Source organism: Furipterus horrens, unplaced genomic scaffold (genome assembly GCF_987537825.1).
Source record: "Furipterus horrens unplaced genomic scaffold, mFurHor1.1.pri manual_scaffold_3, whole genome shotgun sequence".
NCBI lineage: Eukaryota > Metazoa > Chordata > Mammalia > Chiroptera > Furipteridae > Furipterus > Furipterus horrens.
The window spans coordinates 28,119,638-28,141,942 of NW_028327173.1; the positions used below are offsets into that span (position 1 = coordinate 28,119,638).

The 22,305-nt window shown below is 42.8% G+C and overlaps 1 long non-coding RNA gene across 1 annotated transcript in view; it reads right to left on the bottom strand.

Moving 5' to 3' along the window:
• Window positions 1-22,305, bottom strand: part of LOC150014711 (uncharacterized) — a 149,565-nt gene that overhangs the window by 44,586 nt on the left and 82,674 nt on the right. The window contains exon 2 of the long non-coding RNA XR_016509941.1: window positions 12,294-12,405. This is a non-coding gene — a long non-coding RNA (uncharacterized LOC150014711). The remainder of the gene's footprint in view (window positions 1-12,293; window positions 12,406-22,305) is intronic.

A 22,305-nucleotide genomic window follows, 5' to 3' on the forward strand; every position in this document is an offset into this window, starting at 1 on the left:
CACCCTGTGTCCCCATGGTGATCACTACCCTTCAGGGAAGCAGCAGCTCCTTCACAAAGAATGCAGGCCTGGCCACTGAGGGCCTCCCTGAGATGCTCCAGGGAAAAGGAGATGCATGTGCAAAGCTCCTAAATGGGAAAGGCCATGCTGCTTAGGGAAGCTGGCAGGGGGCGGGGGGGGGGGGGGCGTTAAGGGAGTGTGGCTGAGATGAGGCTGCGGAAGTGGGCAGGGGTGACCTTCTAGGGCCATGCAGGCCCTGTGAAGAATTTCCCATTATCTTTTGCTCAGCAAGAAGCCACTGACATGACCAAGGCAAAGAACAGTCTGGAAGGGTCAAGGCAAGGCATCAGGGAGCAGTTAGGAGGCTTCTGCAGCAGCCAAGCCTGGACAGGGAAAGTGGAAGTCAGAATGGACAAGCAGATGGATTTAAACTCACATCCTCAGAAAGAGGAATTAATAGGACTTGGTGATGGATTAGGTGTGATGGGTGGCGGGGAGGAGAGGAAGAAGTCTGGGTTCTGGTCCAAGCAGCTGGGGAGACAGTAACGGCGCCCTTTACTGAGAACAAGGACATCTGAAGAGGAGATACTCAAAACCTAAGAGCAGGGACTGAGTGGAGGGTGGTTGGGGGTGGGGGTGGGGTGAGCAGGTGCTGAGCCAAGTTGTACACATGTTGACTCATCCAAGTGGAGCTGTGGAGAAGACAGTGGTATTCATAGCCCCAACAATGCCTGGAAACTGAAATGTGAGGTGGAGTGTTCACCAGGGGAGAGTCCGCAGAAGAAAAGCATCTGGGCACTGAGACCCTTAATGGCCAAGCAGAGGAGGTGGGGGAAGCAGCCAAAAGGACCAGGCAGGAATAGATAGAAAAGTAGGGAGAACTTCAGCAGAGGGTGGTGCCTCAGAATCTATGGGAAGGAAAGATTTCAGTTTCAATTAAACTTAATAAAGTATATCTCAAAGGGTGAGAAAGATGAAGTCTGAACAATGCCATTGGCATTATGCAAGTCAGAGGTGTTCTTCTTAGAAGCAGGTGTGGTTGGGAACCAGCTGAAGGGTGAGCAGGAGATGAGTCATGGGGCTTGTACCTCAGGTAGCTTCCCCTACCCTGTCCCATCTCATCACTCAGCATATCTCCCTCACAGCCATTATCTGACGTGTGATTGTCCTGCTTATTTACTTCTTTGTTTATGGTCTCTCCTCCCTAGAAATGTGAAGTTTGTTAGGGCAAGCACCTTGTCTGTTTTATGCATAGGTGTACCCTGCAGACCTAGCAGAATGCTTGGCACAGAATAGAGACTTAAGAACTACCTGCTGAATGTTGAAGAAATGGAATAGAAACAGAGTAGAGGTCGGGTGGTTACTAAGTAGGGAGAGAAAGAGCTGGAGACTGAGTGAGTTGCAAGCAGAAACTACTGACTGAAATGACCCAGTGGTGAGTACCCCTGAGCAGGAGGGTGAAGGGGGGAGTTCCCAGGCCTAGGTGGAGCGTTAGGGCAGATGCAGGACACGCACACAAAACTTAAAAGAGAGACTTAGAGGTATTTTCTGGTCTAATTGACATCCAATCCACATGTCCTGGCCTTGTTACTCCAAAGGAAGCCCTACGGCCAAGATTCCTGGGTGGGCGATTCATTGAAGAGATGCTCCCAGAGATGTCGCTAAGGGAGTGAGAGAGCAGGACAGAGAAGGCAAGAAGCCAGGCCAGGGTCCAACCGCAGCCTGATCCCAAGAGACTCCAGAGTTTGTCTCCTCCTTCCCAAGGCAAGGCAGCTGAGCTTTCGTATTCCCACACCAGTAAGTATTGGCTACTGATACTCCAGCTCTCTTGGCAGGTGGACAATCCTGGGAAGAAGGGGATGGAGCAAAGACCACAGAAGCTGTGGGGTGGGCACACAGAACTGGTCAACATGGTACAAGCATGTCTGGACAGAAGGCCAACGATGTTTGATACTAAATCAGGACAGAGTTTCATCTGGATTCCCCTAGAAGAGTCCAGTAAACAAAAAATTTCATTCCCAGGCATTGCATGGTGCAGGGAGAGTTACCATTTAGAATCATTTTTGTTCTGGAAAACAATCCTTTAAAGGAAGTATCAAGGATCCTGAAGCACACAGAAGCACTCTTCTTAGAAAACTATAAGGATGTGAATTTAGTACAGCTACTAATACTGAATGTGAGATGAAACTATTAAGGAAGTACTCAGAGTATTTAGAAATACTTAAAAGTCAAGAAATAGAAAACTGATTAACCTGGACTACCTCCCTGGAACATATTTTATTATTACCCCAGTATTGTGATATAGTGGAATCCTCAGAAATAAAGTCAATTGAAATGAAATAAAATAAGTCAACCAACTAATTTTACCGAACACCTGCTATGAATCCCTCTGTGTGCTGTAAGTTGCTCATTGGGCTGGGGACCAGATGATATTCCTGAAACAATTAAAGAACAAGGCAAAATAGGGTCCTGGAGAGGCAGTGTGTTTGATGGTTAAGAGTTGAGTGCCAGTGTCAGACTATCTAGAATTACCCTCATTTCTGCCACCAATTTCTCTGTGACTCCTTTTCCCTACTTGAAAAATGGAGTAATAATAGTGCTTGTTACTTCACAGAACTCCTGTGAGGATAAAATGGGGTAACTGGTGTAAGGCCCTTAGAGCAGTGCCTGAGGCATACAGTAGGTGCTCTGTCCTTGGGAGTCCCATTGTTGTAGTTATTATTGGAGGGGAGGGATGGAAAAGACCACTATGCACTTGACTTGTCCCCTCTCCTGCTGTGCTCAGAAAGACCAAGACATTTATGCCTGGCTATGAGTCACACTAGAAAAATAAATCAAGAACCATCCGTACTTGTTTCCTTGGACCCAGATGCAATCAAGCTAAGCATGGGCCACCAGTTGAAGGGTGGAGGGCCTGCTGCTCTGCTGAGCTGGCCAAGAGCCGAGGCTTCCTATCCCGGGAGCCTTCCAGACTCAGAGCACACATGTCTCAGACTCTAAGGAGTGTTGGGTCAGCAAAGAAGTGCTGGGAAAGTCATCGGCATATTTGTATCCTTAGTGACCATTTCCTGCCCACCACCCAGGAGCCAGCGTGGACACTCTTCTGATCAGCACAAAGAAGGGGTGCTCAGGCCTGAGCAATGTAGTCCCACAGGGCCTCACTTTTATCCTGCACCCTCCACTCACAGCTGCGAGACCTTGGGCCAGTGACTTTGACCTCTGAAGGCTCAACTCTCTGGTCTGTAAAATAGTTCTTGTACATTAAAATCACTGGGGGAACCCTGGCTGGTGTGGCTCAGTGGATTGAGTGCTGGCCTGTGAACCAAAGGGTCACAGGTTCGATTCCCAGTCAGGGCACATGCCTGACTTGTGGACCAGGTCCCCAGTCGGGGGCGTGAGAGAGGCAACCACACACTGATATTTCTCTCCCTCTCTTTCTCCCACCCTTGCACTCTAAAAATAAATAAAATCTTTAAAAACAAAAACAAAAACAAAAACAAATCACTGGGGGAGTGTTTAAAAGCCCAAATGTCCAGGCCTCATCCCAGACCAAGAAAATCAGAACCCCCTCGGATAGAACCACTACTCATCAGACTACTCATCAGACTGAATTAACTGAGATCATCCATGGAAAACACCCAAATTTTCATCAACAAGTGAAATGATAAACAAATTGTGGTACATCCATACGACAGAGTACTATTCTGCAACGCAGAGAATGAACTGCTGATGCACACAACGTGAATGAATCTCAAAAGCTGAAAGAGTCAGGAGCAAAAACAAGTATATATTGCATGATTCCATCTGTCCATATGGGTGGAGTTCCAGAAAAGGCAAAGCTCTAGTTTCAGAAAACAGATCAGTGGTTGACAGAGGAAGACGGTGGGAGGGCTGCAAAGGGGCACGAGTGCTCTTCCAGGGATGATGAAATGTTATATATATTGCTTGTGGTGTGGCTACATTGCTGAAGATGTTTGTCAAAACTCACTAAATTGTACACTTTGAAAGGTGAATCTCATTACATGTACATTATACTCAATTTTACAAAGAGGCTTCAAGTCACACTTTCTGACCTGAGATGTGCTGGGCTCCGAAACCTGAAGTCAGAGTTGGGTATGCTCTGCTTCCTCTGCTTCTTTTCTTCTTGTTTCCCCTCTTCTCTCTTTCCCTCTTTCCTTCTTCCCATCCCTTCTTTCTCTCTACCCTCCTCCCTTCTTTTACCCTCCCTAGCTTCCTCTCTCCCTTTCCAAGCCAAGCCTAGTGGCAGGCCCCAGAGCGCCAAGCCTTTCCAGAACTGCCATCACAAATTAGTGGAAATGACCAGATATCCAGGTTGACTGGACCTCAGCTTACTTTAGGGGAGCAGATGATCTGCAAAACTGGTCAGTGAACCACAGAGAAGGCTGGCAAGACCACAAGGTTCTCGTTGGGACCCTTGGTAGCTTCTGCCGTCCAGGTAAACACTATGCATATATAACTTGAAAAGAGAAAATGCCTTTTCAAGAATCACGTAGCCTTGGGAAGGACAGAGGTCATTTGTCTCTGTCTAAGAAAACTGTTCATTTACCCTAGAATTGTTCTCTTCAAGGCATATGGGGGTGGGGGCAGGGGTGAGGGCTGCAGCAGGGGAAAAGGGAGGTGGAGAGAACAGGGGAAGCAGATGCCACATGGCATTGAGAGAGGAGAAAGATGAGCTTTTACCATCTCAAATATTGGAAAGAAGGACCCCTTCACCCAATCTGTTTCCACCTGGCTACCCAAGTAAGAGAGCACCCATAGCAGGGGCACCCCTGCCCTGGATGGATGAGAAGTGAACAGGGCAGGCAGGCAGCAGGAAAGGGACAGAACGTGAGTCTGGCACAGTTCCCTCCCCTGGGCCTGCAGGAGGTCTGTGGCAGCAGGAATGTCCATCTGCTATACCCACCACAGGTAGGCTCGCAGGAAGGGAAGGGGACAATGGGGACCCATAGCCCCTTGCCCAGATGTCACAGTGGGAAGTGAACAGCGGGGCATGTCTGCCTGGAAATGAACCACACCAGTATCATCAGTCAGGCCTCTCTTGGACAAACCCCTCATAGCAGCAGAGAGTTATAAAGTCCCCCGGATAAAAGGCACGGAAGTTGCGTTCAGCCAAGTCGCATGGGCAGTGGGAGGGGGCTGGGGATGCCAGCTGCCACCCAAGTCCTGTTTGCTGGAAGTTGAGAGAACCAGTCTTAGGCAACTGGATGCTTACACTTTTTTTTTCCCAGAGAGAGTTGGTCTCCAGGTGCTAAGATCTATCATTCCATAACAAACTAAGCACAAAGAGTAAGGGTAACATGAGGGTAGAACTCTGGCCACGATAGGAACACACACACAGAGACACACAGACACACACACACAGACACACACACACCCCAGCCCACCCCCCCCCAAGCATCCATAAGAGAAAAACTGTGTAATTCCGGGTCTAGGTCTTAGTAAGTGGAAGGGGAAAGAAACAATCTCTAAAAAGCTACCTCTAGGAGAAATGTCCTATCAAAACAGGACAACCAATGTGTGAATCTGAAAATCAGCCAAATCCATCAGCTTTCCCAAGTTACCAAGAAAGAATTAACTCCCTAGTAGCTAATGCACTTCTGCATTTAAAGCCTATCTCTTGTTTACTCAATTTCATTCATTTCTATTCTGATAAAACTCTTATTAGCAGGTCCCAATCCACTAGTACCAACTAGTCTTTTACCTTAGCCTGGAAAGAACCTGCATAAGTTTCATTACTAAGAACATATTATCATATCTATTGAAAGAATTATGGAATATACTGACCATTGTAATAAATATGTAAAAATACTCAGATGTTTGGAAATTAAGAAGCATAGGAACACAAAATGTATGAGTCAAAGAATAAGTCACAGTTGAAGAGGTCTCATGGGAGCCCTGGTGGGGGAGGAAAGGGAGCAGAGCCAAGTAAGCAGCAATTTACCACCAACTGATAAGGAAATATTTCTGCTGTTGGTCAACCAGTACAGCCTTACTGGTATGCATGGGTGAACTCTGAGCACAAGAACACAAACAGTATGATTTCACTTATAGGACGTTCACAAACATACAACTAAACCAGATATTGCTTAGGGATACAAATATAAAAGGATAAGACAATGAAGAAAAAGCATGGGGGAAAGAAACAGAAATGTCCAGGAAACTGAAGGGGATGGGATGGGATGGCGGGGGTGCCACTCTTCAAAGGTAAGGGTAACATTCTCTTTCTTAAATTGACTGGTGAGAATATGAGTGTGGTCACAGTCTCTACACCTTTCTGTACAATAAGTAAGTGTTTTTTGTTTTTTGTTTCTGTATCTAGTCACTACTAAAAATAAAGAAAAAATTCTTAAAATAAATTCATAGAGAAACATTTAATAAGAAACATCAAATTACTGTGGTTCCTGTCGTATCTTCTCTAGATGCTTGACAAAGATGATTAACTCAATTATAATTGATAGAACTCTTAAAGCCACTTAAATTCTAAGAGCTTCTGCCCAGAAACATTCTTGCAAGAATCTCACCAGTAAAATGCAGCAATGCCCAACCTGCAGAGTACCTTCTGATATGGCTCTTTCATTTGGTATAATGATAAGCACAGTGGTTTTATTTTACTTTTTAATATCCTGGAATCATCTCAAATTTTGAAATCTTTAAAATAAGGGCATAGAGCAAATGACTACATGTTGTTTCTCTTGCCTGGATTTCAGTGCTGATGCTCTCATTTAAGTCCCTGAGTGCATGCTTCAGCTATGTGATACTTCCATCCTCTCCAATGAGATCTGCTGACAGAGAAAGCCTTTAAAAGTGCATTAAGTGTATATTGAGGGCCAGAGAGTGGGGACAGTTTGGGAGGCTGCACACATGTGCAATTTTTTTAGCAACTCCAACAGATGCTTGGCATTTATAGATTCGACATTCAACTTCTCAGTTGTGTGAGAACAACCCCTAATAGCCACCTCACACGGCAATGGTCCCTTTCCTGAAGCACCAGTGTGAACTCTGTGTGGCAAAGCTACAGCACAAAAGCAAGTCACTTGGAAGCCTTGTCAAAGCTCCCCATCCCAAGACACCACCAGGGAAACAGAAACTCTCTGGAACAAACTTGATTTCCTAGAGTGCAAGTTGAAAAGGCAGATAATTGGTGGCCTGTGAATAATCATGGAACCTCTCTTCTCTAGACAGAAACCTGATTCAGAAGGAAGTCAAGAGCCTATGCAAATTTCTGCATTTTCAGACTGGGGGATGTGCCAATGGTTTGAGATGTATCCTTAGAGACTGTCAAAGGTCTACTGTGTTGAATCTCGATTGAGGAGATTTTCGGAAATCTCTTATTAAAATTAAATCAGTTCATTTTTATCAGGGCTCCTCAGATCTTAAGATAGCTTCAGCATTGCACACCAAGCCTGGAAGTGCAGTGGACGACTGAACAGACTTACTTTGGCGATGGGGGCTCAGCAGAGCCTGCCGTACATGTATAGCGCTGCTTTTGGTTTTTCTACTTCTTTCTATTATGTGTTCATCAGCTTTCCTTTGGATCCCAGTCATACATAACATTACTCATGTTTTTAAGTAGGCTCTGAACCCCAGCTCAAGGACCCATGGACATTCAGAGTCCCCAAGATTCCTGAGACTAACTTCTGTATGCTTCTCCCTGGCTGAGGGGTACTCTCAGGTCATCTCTACTGCACTTCTGATGTAAAGTCCCACCCTTCTCCTTGTCTCACAAGGATGCCGCTACACCTGGCATTTTGTAACACTTGGTAATGAGGAGAGGAACCCCATTTCTCATATGTACATGGTTTTCATCAATGGGCTGGATGTATGGCCCAAGCACTTATTCCCGACCTTTACCCTCCCAAAGGACAGCCCTCTGGAGAGTGTAGTGCAGTTGCCTCCCACCACCAACCTCTGCCTTCCAAGCCTCCTGGGATGCCAGGGAATACCCTTTCTCCATCTCATTACACCAGTATCCCTTTGGTTATGCACATGGAAACTTCGGACAGTTCTAAGCATTTTCAATGATATTCAATGACGTGTTATTGATGCGGTCTTTTTTTAGCAAGTTCAAAAATGTTTTCCAGTAATTTACCAAAAATGATAAATTTATATGCCTCTACAAACCAAGAAATACTCTTCAGCTACTTTTAATTATGGTCTTCACATTGTGACATATGTATTGAATTTAAAAGGTGTCAGAAATCATTTTCTTCTATTTTATTTTTCCCAGTGCCTTTGTTTTGGAGTAAATTTTAACTAAGATAATTGGGAACAGGTCAGGCAAAGCTAAGCACTCCCTTGTAACTCAGATACCCTTCTAGTTTTGAGCACTATGTCAGAATTGAGTCAACACCACAGCTTAGTGTGAGGGCACTGCCATGACATCTTCTTTATTTTTATTTTTATTTTTATTTATTGATTTGAGAGAGAGAGGGGAAGGGTGGTGGGTGTGGGGGAGAGACATCTACTCAGTGCTCCACCCATCATCTATGCATTCACTGGTTGATTCCTACACGTGTGCTAACTGAGGATCAAACCCACAACATTGGTGCATTGGCGCCATGACATCTTTAACTTGTTTTTCTGATGAGCATTTTAACAGCACACTGGTAGTGAGGAGTCCGCATTCCCTACACTGATGTAAGAAATGCATGCCACCAGGGTTGACCTCTCATCTTTTTTCATCATTGGATCACTTCTAAGTGCAGTGGTAGAGTCACCAAGTTGGAAAGCTCTAAGTATGTCTCCTGTCACAACAAGACAAGTTCACATGTTACCTTCCTTCTTAATATTTTCTGTAGCATCAAATGTTAGAACATTAGCACTACTAACACCAGCATAATAGCGCCCTGCTAAAATTCAACAAAAGATAATTAAGTTCTCAATTAATTTCAAAAAGAGATCATTATAGTTACAATTTTGATCAGTAAGCCCCTGGCTGTCCAGAAACCTTGGAGGTTCTGTAATCCTGCATAAATGCAGTTTTTTACTTAAGCATTGTGCAAAAACAAACTCATTTGGGGTATATTTCAAATTCTAATACCTTTAAAATTGGACACAATGAATGTCATTTAAACTTCTCTTGATATGTATTGGTCGTGATGAGCACCAGTTAATATGGGTCCTGAAGACCCATCAAAATATATAAAATTTTATTAACTTGCTTCCATTAAACAGTCTTAAAATTCTGTGCTTTAAAGTCCTGTGCCTTTTAATTTAAATTTTTAGTTTAGTTTTTCTGTTTCTTACATTACTAGTACTTCTTACTGACATGTGCAAAAAAAACCCCAAAAAACTTTAATAACCCTTGTACAGTATGTTCTCAATCTCTTCCAATTTGCTAGATATATTTGGCAAACTAATACCCAAGCCTCTCAAAAGTTCACATAAATAAAGAGTTTTAAAAGAGGGTATGACATTTTCTGCAATGATCATAATACAGAAGCTGTAACTCATAGACTTATGGCATCTTTCTTAGTTTATGACTTAGCTCCCAGCTGGGTAAGTCCAAGGATGTAAACATGAGGTATTAGCTTAATATCCATTGGCTACAAAGCATATGTTACTTTTCAGCCCATCTCATTTTCTTCTCAGATGTTTCAGTGGGTTTAGAAAGGCTATGATCATTACACCCACTAGTCAGATGAAGGGGCTTTGGCCAAGTCTGGCTGGAAACACCTGCACTGCCTGTTCCTGTAGCTAGTGTTTCTTGCCCTGCCTGCCCAGTATAGCTGTAAATTTGTAAATATGTTTTGATTCCACTGGAGATGCAAAGAAGAACAGCATGTCACGGCCTCCTTGATGGGCAGTGTGGAGAGCAGAAAAGAACCTGAAAGATATCAGGGAACTCACAGAATGGGAAATGAGCAACAAGTTAAAAACTACCCTGTTGTCACACAGCTTCCTTAATGTTATCTTCCATCAAGTCAGGGCCTCGAATCTGCCAGAACTTCAGACTAAGTGCATCTTCTTCTTGCCTGTAACTTTCACACAGTAAGTAAACGCCCCAATGGCTCACTTGGCAAGGACCCAAAATCAGCCCACAATTCTCTATTGCCACTGAAACACAATGGGCAAAGACAGTTCAACAGCAGTGCCAGCTGAGCACATCTTGATCCATTGCCCCAGCGTACACCTTAGAAGTTGTCCTTTAACGAGAACCACTGGGGTGTTGAGAGAAAAATAAAATCTTAGCCTGAAGGGGCCAGACTTCCCTACTATATTAATAAATCTACCCAGCAGCCCTAGGCTGAGGCACTAAGGAGAGTGATAAAGGGGCCCATGTGACAATCCTGTGTCCTGTGAGTGCCTTAGCGAAGTAGAGTGGGAATAAAGAGAGAGCACCAAACGTCATTCACACCTTCCTGCCAGCAGATATCTCAGTAGGACAGCTATTGTCCTACCTTGCAAAAAAAAAAAAAAAAAAAACCCAAAAATTTTAATTCAAGAATGTACAGGCCTCCAGCCTCTGCAAGTTGTCACAGCTTTAAGGAGCATGTATCTCACCCCCTGGCCAGCGTCTGAAGGCTGCTCTCAGGGCCACAGCATAGCCCAACCCCAGAGCAAAGCTGAAACCCCAGTGGGGCAGAAACTCTTCCCCTCAGTGGGAAGCATAGAGAACAGATGGGACCTAAAACAATCGAGCCTGGACAGTCACCCTGGATTCAGACTTCACGTTAGTTAGGAACCTACAGGGTCCTGCAGGAGCGATTCCAACCTTCTCCCTGCAGGGGTAAAATGACCACATGACAGTCCAGACAAGCAATGACTGGGTAAAAGGGGTGTGGGAGGGTCGTCAGATCAGCACCAACCCAAAGCCAATTCCACCCTGTCCCCAATGGGCATGTGATCTTTGCCTCTGTTCTTCACATAAGTGCTCAAATGATTCCTCCTCCTCTCCACACTCTCCCTGCCCCCAGCATATACATAGTTACATAAAAACACCTTAAATGTGGGGACCCAAGTTCCTCAGTCAGGGGAGGACCAGGAGATGAAGGGGAGCTGCTGGGGCACATGGTCTGATCATTACTGGGGACTGCATAGTCACACAGACCAGCTCTGAAGAACCTGGAGATCAGTTCAGCTCACACTTCATTCTCCCCCTACGTCTCCCCCAAACACCTAGAAAGCTAGCCAGTTTTAACACTACAGAAGCACACCCCATGGCTGGGTGGCTCCTGGCTGCTGCTGGTTACCATGACAAGGGATGTCAGGAGCTTGAGGGTGTGCAGCAGAAAGAGGACCAACCTGCTGCTCATCCAGGGACCAGACCCCACAGACCCTCCTGCCTGCAGCCACTGTCCGCAAAGTTCAAGGAACCATCTGCCAAGCCACAGAAGTCTACCAGACCTGCAATGTAAACCAAAGCAGACCCACTCAAGGAAACCAACACCTGGCTTCCGAGTCCCTCTACACCACTTCTGTCCAAGTCTACGAGGGTTCAGGCTGTCACCCACACTCAAGAGTCCTCAGACAGTCCGTACAATCTTCACAGGGGCCATTCAGCACCAGCTGTGTTTCTAATTTTAAAGGATGGTAAAATGCGGGGCATAACTTGGAAAGGGGACACTCACTTTCTAGTGGAAAGGCAAGAATCCCCAAGAGAGTTAAGAGTTTGGTTTTTGTTTTGTTTTGTTTTGTTTGGAGGGGAGGGAGGTTGTGATTTTGCTTTGGGAACATTTGGGGGTGGGGCTAGGATTAAGGGGAGCAGGGATGATCGTCCTTCTGCCTTGGCACCCAGCATTCTCCGAGTCTCATTCCCCGCCAATCCGGCCAGAGCCCACGGGTGGGCCTGAGCAATCCCGGAGCAGTAGCCAGGCTAGCAGAAGAAAATGCAGGTGCTGCAGGAGTGAGGCATGTGCGCGACCAGCTGAGACTCCTTGGAGCCGGGCTGCCAGTGCACCGGGGCCGAGAAAGGTTGCCAGCGAGCCAGCAAGGAGCGCGGCGCGCACAGGGTTACAGCCGCCGCCGCCGCCGCCGCCGCCGCGGGTGATTGACGCGCGGGGTCACTTGAGGCTCTCGCGGTCCCCCAGCACCAGGCCAAGCAGCCCGCTCAGCCCGCTCAGTCCACCGAGAGCACAACACGCCGCTCCGCAGTGGCCCACCAAGCCGGCCCCTTCGCCTCGGCACCCGACACCGTGCCCAAGAAAAGGCAATGACAAAATGGAATCGCAGCAGGCTATTTCATTTCCCCTGGAGAACGGCAGGCAAAACCACAATAAATACAATCAAACGCAAGGAATCCATTCGCCGAATAAAAATCAAGAGTCCCCTACCTTGGGCCTTGGGATGGCAAACTGGTCCTGTGTTCTCTGACCCACGGATCCAGCCCCTTCTTCATGAATTATTCCGGTCACTCAGGATTTTGTGCATTTTTTTCATGAACACCTGTTTCAAGTAAGGGGTAAAGACCTTATTGAACAAATTGTCCTTAAAGCAGAGCCTGTGCACAAATCTGTCCACCCAGGCATGCATGTGTGTTTGTATACACACATATGCACAGGGAATATGCATGTACATTGAAGCACCAAACTAGGCAGTTGGATAATGGGAGAGTCGGCTGGTTGTGAGCATGCTCGTTCCGGGAACAGATCCACCCTCTGTTATTCCTCCGAATAAATATAAATCACGACCAGAAAGCCAAACAGTCGCATCCCTCTCGAATTCCTGCTGCTGAAAAACGGAATAAATTCAGTCCACAGACACAGAATCTAATCAGCGGCTGTTTTCTAAATCCGGAGCCAACCCATCTCTCGCTCGCCTTCTCCACTCTGAGTCCATACCTTTTCTGAAAGGGGTTTTAACCTTTTAAAGATACAGTGCACCAATTATTACTTCTGAATAGCTATTACTCCCAGTGCAGGAAGTCAGTCTCGTGTCTAAAACCACAGAGCAGGCTTGCACACAGTGATAATGATTTCATGTACCAGTGCCATTTAAAATTTTTTCCTATGTATATGTGGAGAGAGAGAATGCAAATGCAAGACAAAAATAGACACATTTGTTGCAGTGATGAGCTCCTCAGTGACTAATCATTACGTTATATAAACACTATGATCCTTCACTTCTGAACACACATGTTCATGGGGTCAGACGATGCGGAGGATTCTTGTCAGCAAGGGTGTCACCCCTCATGAGCCCCTAACTGCTGATAAAGGACCAGGAAGCTGGCCAAGGTGGCTGAAGGAGTGGGGGTTTCTGCCACCTAAGAGTTAACTATAGGGCAATCCTCAATCTCTCCTGCCCTGAAGCCTCAGGTGCCACATCCTCTAACCAAAGAATCCTTATGGCCCCACTTCTAAACTATAACATAATCTAGGACCAGACCTTGTTCCAAAACACATTTTTAAATAATCTGGAATCAAAACTACCACCTGAACCTTTAGAGTCTCTAATATATAGACTTAGGCCCTTTTTAAAGATTTTGTTAACAAATTTTTTCTTTATTTTTTTAAAGGCTAGATTGAGCATGAGGTAGAAAAATGGAGTGAGGTTAGGAATAAACAACCCCCAGTCCCAACTTTAAAAATTAGTTGTCAAGCATTTCAGTCACCCAGATGATGTTTACTCTAGTTTTATTCCAGTTTTTAAAGAGGTAGTAGTGAGAAGAAACAAAAACTCCAAACCTCATTTATGTTTGGAAGGAATGAAAACACCTTTTACAGTTTTGTTTTGTTTTGTTTCTTTTCCTCCTGGGTGCCCTGAGCTTCAGAATGGCACTGGGTGCTTCTCCTCTGGCTCCCAGCTTACCTGAAGAGCAATCCTGGTTTTCCCTCTGTCCACTGCCCAGGGCATGTCCCTCTAGCCCTAGCATCACAGCCCAGTGCACTGTCACCATCCCACCTTGTCGCAGGTGCTGCCTGCACCATCCCCCTCCCAGACCCAGACACACACACACACACACACACACTCCCTTCTCTTTCCCCTTCCAGTCTCTTTAGCAGAGAAATTATCATATTTCATGTGTCATTGCTCTAGCTAGCTGGGCCTGTCACTGATTGGCTGGGCACTGGCAGCCGGAAATGTCACCAGCCATACAGCTTGGAACTGTCTCTCCCACGGCCACCACAGACCAGAGCCCAGGAGGCTGTGTGACAGGCACAGGCCTACCACCGGGAGCCTGCCAACTCCTCTCCCTAGCCTAGCCCATGCCCTCTCTCTACCCAGGCCTGGGGGAGGAGACAGGGAGAAAGTATCCATCCATGCTGAGAGCTCCAGCTGCCTCCAACCACAGGGAGAGAGGGAGCCACTGAAAACCCTGTCCTTCCCAGCATGTGAGGGAAGAAACTAAAGGGGTCTCCATTGGTTTTTAAAGATTTGAAAAAAGTGTTCTTGACAAAAACAGTGTCTTCTCATTTAAAAAAAATTATCAGTAAGACTGAGTGAAAACAGATTTTTTACTCTCAAGAGTTTTCTGCTGCTGCTGTTTATTTCACATCTAATATCACAGGTCCTGAGAAATCATCATCATAATATCCTAAGGAAGGCAGGAGATCCAGCATGTAATTCAGTCCATCCTCTGACCTTAAACAGAAAAGCTCATAACCCTTCAGAAAACTCACCAGAGAAGGAGTCTTCTTAGCCAGGCTTTGTAATGCCACACAAGTTTCAAAGGGCTAAATGGTCTTGGTAGTGACTAACCTGAGTCACTTCGGCTGTAATTTAAGCGTAGTCCCTCCTGAAGGTTTCATGTGACTCGCCGTGTAAGCCTCACCTCATTCTGTCCTCCTGACCAAGTCAAACCTGGCTCTCTGGACCTTTCTGTATAAGTTGTTTTTCAAACTTTTCATTACGCTGCTTTATCCTTTAGTCTTTGGGAGACAAGCCTTCCCAGAACCAGGCGAGGCTGCAAGGTCATTTGGTCCAGCCATTCATAGGATGCTTCAATCCCCGCTACTACTTCCACACTAGGGCTTTGGGTTTTGGGAATGGAAAATTGGACCCAAACATTTACACCCTCCTACTCCTCCAAAGAAACAAAAATTATATGACCAAACATCAGTGACAGTGCTGGGAACCATCATAAAAAGTCATCAAAAGCTGACGGTTGAAGACTATGGCAGATATAGAATAGATGAGACTTGAGGCAGAAGACTGGTTAGTGTTGATAAGGTCACAATTCTGCACAGACCCCTTAGGGAAAAAGTATACCGGTTTCCAGAAGAAAATCCTGAAAAGGTGCACTCAGAGGACCAAAGATTGGATGAGGATCAAGTGCATCAGTTCAGCAAATTAAAGGACATCAGGAGTTAGGCTCAGTCCCTCGCACACAGAATAGCAGTTATTTCACAGTGTCTTTGCAAAGTGGGAAATTGTCGCTAATATGAATAGAAGTTCAAGATGGAATAGGGGCAGGACCCCAGCTCATTTGAGGATAACATAAAGAATAAAAATTTTTAAAAACCACACACACAAAGAAAAAGAGATTTAAATAATCAGATAAGACACAAGATATGAGCAAGAGATTTAGAATATCCAATATCAGTTTTCTAGGAGTTCCAGTAGGAGACAACATCATTGATGGAAATAAAAGCAATAATCCAGGAAGAACTAAAAGAATATTTTCTTGAGCTGAAGAAAGACTTTGGGCTTCAGAGCACAGGGATCTATTGAGTGCTGGGCAGCAGGATTATTGAAAAATACACAATTCCTGATGTAATCTGGTACTCCAAGAACAGAAATACAACTGCAAGTTTCATGATAGGGGAGAAAAATTGAGCTACTTAAAAGAAAGAAAATTAGATACATCAGCAACACTATGCTAAAAGACAGTGGCACTATTTTTATAGAATTCTAAGGGAATATTATCGTAACTCAAGAATTCTACCAGCTGCCCAATTGTAATTTCTCTCATATGTGATGACAAAAAGGCATGTTCAAAGACTCAGAAATTATATCACCCAAATACTCTTTGTTTAAAAAAAAATGATTACTTGAAGTTCTGTTCTAGCCAAGAAGAAAAGAAAAGCCAAAATAGGGAACTCAAGAAAGGAGAAGACGTGTTATATAATATAATGAGGACTAAAGCCAATTATTGATAATGTAGTTGTGAAGTTTAATTTAATTGCTAGATAGAAGTTTTAAAAGATAACTTCCATATGATTTCAATGGATGAGTTAGTAAAATCACTAGAATAAAAAAAAATAAGGTGAGGATTATTATGGAAGGCAGACAATTACAATTCCATCTATCTCATCTCTTTCCAAAACAACATTAAAATAATAAGGACTTTTTAAATTGAAATACACAATGAAAAAACAGTGGGAGAGCTATTAGCCAAGAAAATTGAAGAAGAAGAATAGAGGGGGGCTAAATTTATCAACTATAAATACATACTTTAAAGCTATAGTTAATAAAACAGTATAGCACAATTGCAGAAACCTACAAAATGGATTGATGGCACTGAATGAAGTCAAGACACAGATTCAGTGTTTGCTATGTGATAGGTAAGTGATAAAAACTGAATTTTAAATCAATGGGGGAAAGAATGGATTATTCAATAAATAGTGTTGGACTGTGGCTATTTGAAAAAATTAAGTGTTACTTCTAACTCATACCTTATACAAAATATATTCTATTTTCAGAAATAAAAACCATGAGGAAAAACAGACCAATCATAAAATTTATAAAGTTTTTTTCTAGTAGTGGGAAGAAAAAATATGGTTATCTAATCTATGCTTAAGTCCATTGTGGTAAGCTAAGTAATGGTCCCCCAAAACATCCAATTCCTAATCTCTGGAAATTATAAATATTACCTTACATGGAAAAAGGTATGATTCATTTAAGGATCTTGAAATGGAGAGATTATCCTGAATTATCGGGGGTGGGGGTGGGTAGTGCGCTAAATGTAATCACAAATATCCTATTAGAGGCAGAGAGCAGAAGGAGAGGCGGCAACCTGACCACAGAGTAATGTGGCCACAAGCCACGGAAACCTGGAAGCCACCAGAAGATGGAAGGGGGAAGCAACAGATTCTCCCCTAGAGCCTCTGGAGGGAGCCCAGCCCAGCTGACACCTTGATCTCAGCCCTGTGAAACTTGTATCAGATTACTGGTCTCCAGAATTCTAAGTAAATAAATATGTTGTTTTAAGCCACAATGTTTGTGATCATTTGTTACAGTAGCCACAGGAAACTATTACAACCATAGTGATGAGCAACATAATACTTCCTAGGGATTATAATTATTATTACCAGCAATAATACCTATTATGTGCTTGGCACTGCTAAATTATTTACAAAACTACTCTCATTTGCATGCAAGAAAGCAGTAAAGATAGTTGCAGTTCTTATGGCTCCACCACTTAGTAGCATGTACTCCTGAGCAAGTTATTTAAACTTCTAATGCTGTTTTGTCTCATCTGTAGAGATAAGAATGGTAGTTACTTGATGGGGTTGTTGAGGATAAAGTGAGATCATTTATGTAGTGCTTATGCCAGTGCCTGGCAATAAAGGTTCCTTAACTGATAACAGATAATGAGACAGCCTTCCTTTATGCTGGCTACAGTCTGTCTCCAGAGCATCCCCTTTCTCATTCTAGTTCTTCCCTTATGATACATACTGAACAGGGTTTCTCCTAACCACCTGTCCTTCAAAAATCTGAGGATAATGATCATGTCATGAAGGGTCTTAGCTTCTCCAGAATTCATCTGGAGTCCCATCCCCATCCAGATCACCTCCACTGAACACATTCTTGTACACTTTATGGCATGATCCCAGATTCATCACCACCCTTGTTCTAGAACAGGGCAACAAACTATATATAGCCTCAGTGCAGCCCCTTTTTTTCAATTACAGTTTACTTTCAATATTATGTTGTATTGGTTTCAGGTATACAGCATAGTGATTAGACAATTAGACTCTACAAAGCGTTCCCCTCCACCCAACATTTCCAGTACCCACCTGACACCATACAGTTATCACAATATTATTGACTATATTGTACCTTACATCCCATGACTATTCTGTAACTACCAATTTGTACTTCTCAATCCCTTTACCTTTTTCACCCATCCCTTCGACCATCCTCCCCACTGGCAACTGTGTCTATGAGTCTGTTTCCATTTTGTTTGTTCATTTATTTTGTTATTTAGATTCTGCATATAAGTGAAATAATATGGTATTTGTCTTTCTCTGACTGGCTGATTTCACTTAGCATAATACCTTTTAGATCCATCCATGCTGTTGCAAATGGTAAGATTTCATTCTTTTTATGGTCACGTAATATTCCATTATATGCACCACAGCTTCTTTATCCATTCATCTATTGATGGGCACTTGGGCTGCTTCCATATCTTGACTATTGTAAACAGCGCTGCAGTGAACATAGGAGTGCATATACTTTTTCAAATTAGCACTTTGGGTTTCTTCCATACATATCCAGAAGTGGAATCGCTGGGTCATAAGGAAGTTGCATTTATAACTTTCTGAGGCCTCGCAAGAATGTTTTCCATAGTGGCTAGTGCGGTCTACTTTTTATAGTCCATGAGCTAGCAATAATTTTTAGATTTTTAAAGAATTATAAAACACAAAAACAGAAAAGAATTTTGACAGAGACCTGAAAAATCTAAAATATTTACTATTTGACGCTTTTCAGAAGGTTTGCCAATTTATTTTCTAGAAGCTACTATATTTCTATAAATGTAATATGTTGCCCAAGAATTTTGCAAATAAACTATCGTATCATAATAAATTTACTGTAAGGCTGCTAATTTTTCAATCAGTACCCATTCTCCCCTCCCCTTCTTATCTAGTAATAAAATTCATTTTTGTGTTTTTGTTTGATTGTTATTGTTGTTTTTTCACCCATCACCATACTTCCTTCCCCTTTGGCAACCATCAGTGTGTTCTCTGTAGCTATGGCTCTGTTTCTGTTTTGTTTTGTTTATTTATATCTCTTTTCTTAGACTCTACATGTAAGTAACTTCAAAATGGTATTTGTCCTCTGTCTGACTTATTTCACTTAGCATAATATCCTCTAAGTCTATCCATGTTGTTGTAAATGGCAAGATTTCATTCATTTTTATTGCTAATATTCCATTGTGTATGTATGTGTGTGTATACACACAGGGTGGGGCAAAAGCAGGTTTACAGTTGTAAGTACATGAAACAATTTATTGTTGTATTATTATTTATTAATTATTGCATTATTTTCCATACGGATAACTGTAAACCTACTTTTGCCCCAATGTGTGTGTGTCTGTGTGTGTATCACATCTTCTTTATCCATTGACAGATACCTAGGTTGCTTCCCTATCTTGACTATTGCAAATAATGCTGCAATGAACATAGAGGTATATGTTCTTTTCAGATTGGTGTTTTGGTTTTCTTTGTATAAATACCCAGAAGTAGTATTGCTGGGTCATACTGCATCTCTACTTTTAATTTTTTGACGGACCTTCATACTGTTTTCCATAGTGGCTGCACTGATTTACAATCCCAACAGTGCATGAGGAATCCCTTTTCTCCACATCTTCACCAACACTTTTTAAATTTTTTTTTTTTATGATAGTCATCCTGACAGGTATGAGGTGGTATCTTGTGGTTTTGGTTTGCATTTCCCTGACTATTAGTGACTTTGAGAAATTTTTCATGTTTGTTGGCCATTTGTGTGTTTTCTTTGGAGAAATTTCTATTCAGGTCCTCTCACCATTTTTCAATTTGATTGTTTGTTTTTATTGGATTTTTTTGATATTGTGTGGGTTTTTTACATATTTTGGATATTAACCCCTTATTGGGTATATCATTTGCAAATATCATCTCCCATTCACTAGGTTGCATTTTCATTTTGTTGATGGTTTCTTTCATTGTGCAAAAACTTTTTAGTTTGATATGGTCCCATTTGTTTATTTTTTCTTTTGTTGTCCTTGCCTAGGGACACATATGCAAGAAGATATTGCTAATAACAATGTCAAAGAGATTACTGTATATGTTTTTCTCTATGAATTTTATGTTTTCCAGGTCTTACATTTAAGTCTTTAATCCATTTTGAGTTCATTTTTTGTATATAGTGTAAGAAAATGGTACAGTTTCATTTTTTTGGACTCATCTTCTCCGTTTTTCCGACACTACTTATTAAAGAGACTTGCCTCCATTGTCATAGATTAATTGAAAATATAAGCAAGGATTTATTTCTGGACTCTCTATTCCATTGCTCTATGTATCTGTTTTTGTGTCAGTATTATACTCTTTTGATTATTGTAGCTTTGTAGTACAGTTTGAATTCTGGAACCATAGTACCTCCCACTTCGTTCTTTGTCAAGATTGCTTTCACTATTCAAGGTCTCTGGTGGTACCATATAAATTTTATGATTAGTTGTTCTGGTTTTGAGAAGAATGTCATTTGTATTTTAATAGGGATTGCACTGAATCTGTATACTGCTTTGGGTAGTAAGAACATTTTATTGTAACAATATTAATCCTTCCAATCCGTGAGCATAGTATAAAATTCTTAGCTAGGAATATGGCTAGCAGCTAAAGGCTACATTCTCCAGCCACTTTTTCAACTCTCAAGTATTTTTAATTTCAAGTTTTTAAAAATATCTTTGGCTTCATCAATCCCTCTTTTTGTTTTTGGTTACCTAAAGTAAATAATTTGGAATCCAAAGTCACTCACTCACACACACACACACACACACACACATGTCTGCACATGCATACCCAGCAAAACCTTAGAACACAGTTCTTAACCATTCTTCCATTTATTTTACCCCTTTATACCTCAGATATGAGGAGGCCTATCAGGGACCTCTGTGATCCATGGCAGATGGTGTCACCAGGAGGCACACAGACTCTCCAGCAGAAGTGTTTTTATGATTGGAAAAATCCCTATCCCTGTTTAGACTCAGTGCCCTAAGTGGAACAGTCATCAATTTATGAACAACAACAAGAAGGAATATTAAGAAAAATTCAGAAAATATGTAAGTCAAAGTCCCTGGCAGCTTGAAGATGTTATGTGAGCTTGCATATCAAAATCCCAGTGGAGCTTTGAAAAAACACAGGTGCCTCCAAGTTTCTACAGGAGGGTCTTGGCATGTGTACCTCTCTAAAGCACCCCATGTAGTTCTGACAACCCTGGTGAAGAACCCCTGATGGTTTCAGCTGTATGAGCTCTGGTTCTATAAAATGTTTCCAGGTCTGGATACCAATCAAATAAATATGATTAGGGAAATTCTAACAGATGAAGCAGTCTAAAAGTCACATACATAGATCCAGGCTATTAAAAGCATAACATGAATGCAATTGTAAAAAAACAAAAAAAACACACACACACAAGGAGCTGAGGGTACAGAAAGAGATAGGGGTTCTAGTATGCCAGAAAGTTGGAGGCAGAGGTCTGCTTTCACACCAGCTCCCTGAGAATGAGTCTGCTTTTCTTCTCTCAGATGAGGATGTGACCTTGTCAGGCTGAGTTTGGGTTCAAGAACGAGGAGAGTCTGATGTTGGTAAGAATTCCCTTGTAAGGAAGCATTAAGCCAAGTGATTGGAGAAGTTCCTCCCTTGTTGGAAGTTTCTCATGTGAAGAAGTGTGGTACAGCAGAAAAGGAGCTCCACGGGCCCTACATTGGGCAGCCAGTGACATGGCAGTCAAGGGCCCAAATGGACACTCTGGGTGCTGACCACTCCTACACTGAGATAGGCCACACAGCCCCCATTCCCTGTGACCATCTGGCTTTTGGGCAATTTGCATATCCTGGATAAATAAACTCTATGTCTATGGGGGACGGGGTGTAGTGAGGGGAAGGTTCTCTTCTGATAATCCACACCCAATAAAAAATGCTGCAAGGACACATGGGAAAATCATAAAGATCCAAGGCCATAACACCAAAAATGAATCTAAAGAATTCAAAATTTCAATCAGATGGGAAAAGAGCTCTGACTAGCAAAGAACGTGAACAAATACCATAGACTATGTGTAATTTATTACATTTACCTGGGGTCAAAAATTCACTTGCCTTCAGGGTCCCAGCAAGTAATACAAGTGTGTGAAACAGCATGGAATAAGCAAAAGAGAACTGGAGTGGTTAGTCTTCCCTGCAAATCCAGTTTTCAGGTAGATAGATAGATAGATAGATAGATAGATAGATAGATAGATAGATAGATAGATAAAGAGCTGTGTTGCCTGGAAACCGTTGTTATCAGAAGATAGACTGCCGGTTTGCACTACCACTCCCCATCATTGATCATAGCCAATAAAGGAAGAGGGGAGGGGAAAAAAATCATCCTTCTCTTACAAGGATAAAGAAAATTAGCTTCCTTAAAGGCAGTTTTTTTTTTTTTTAAAGGATTT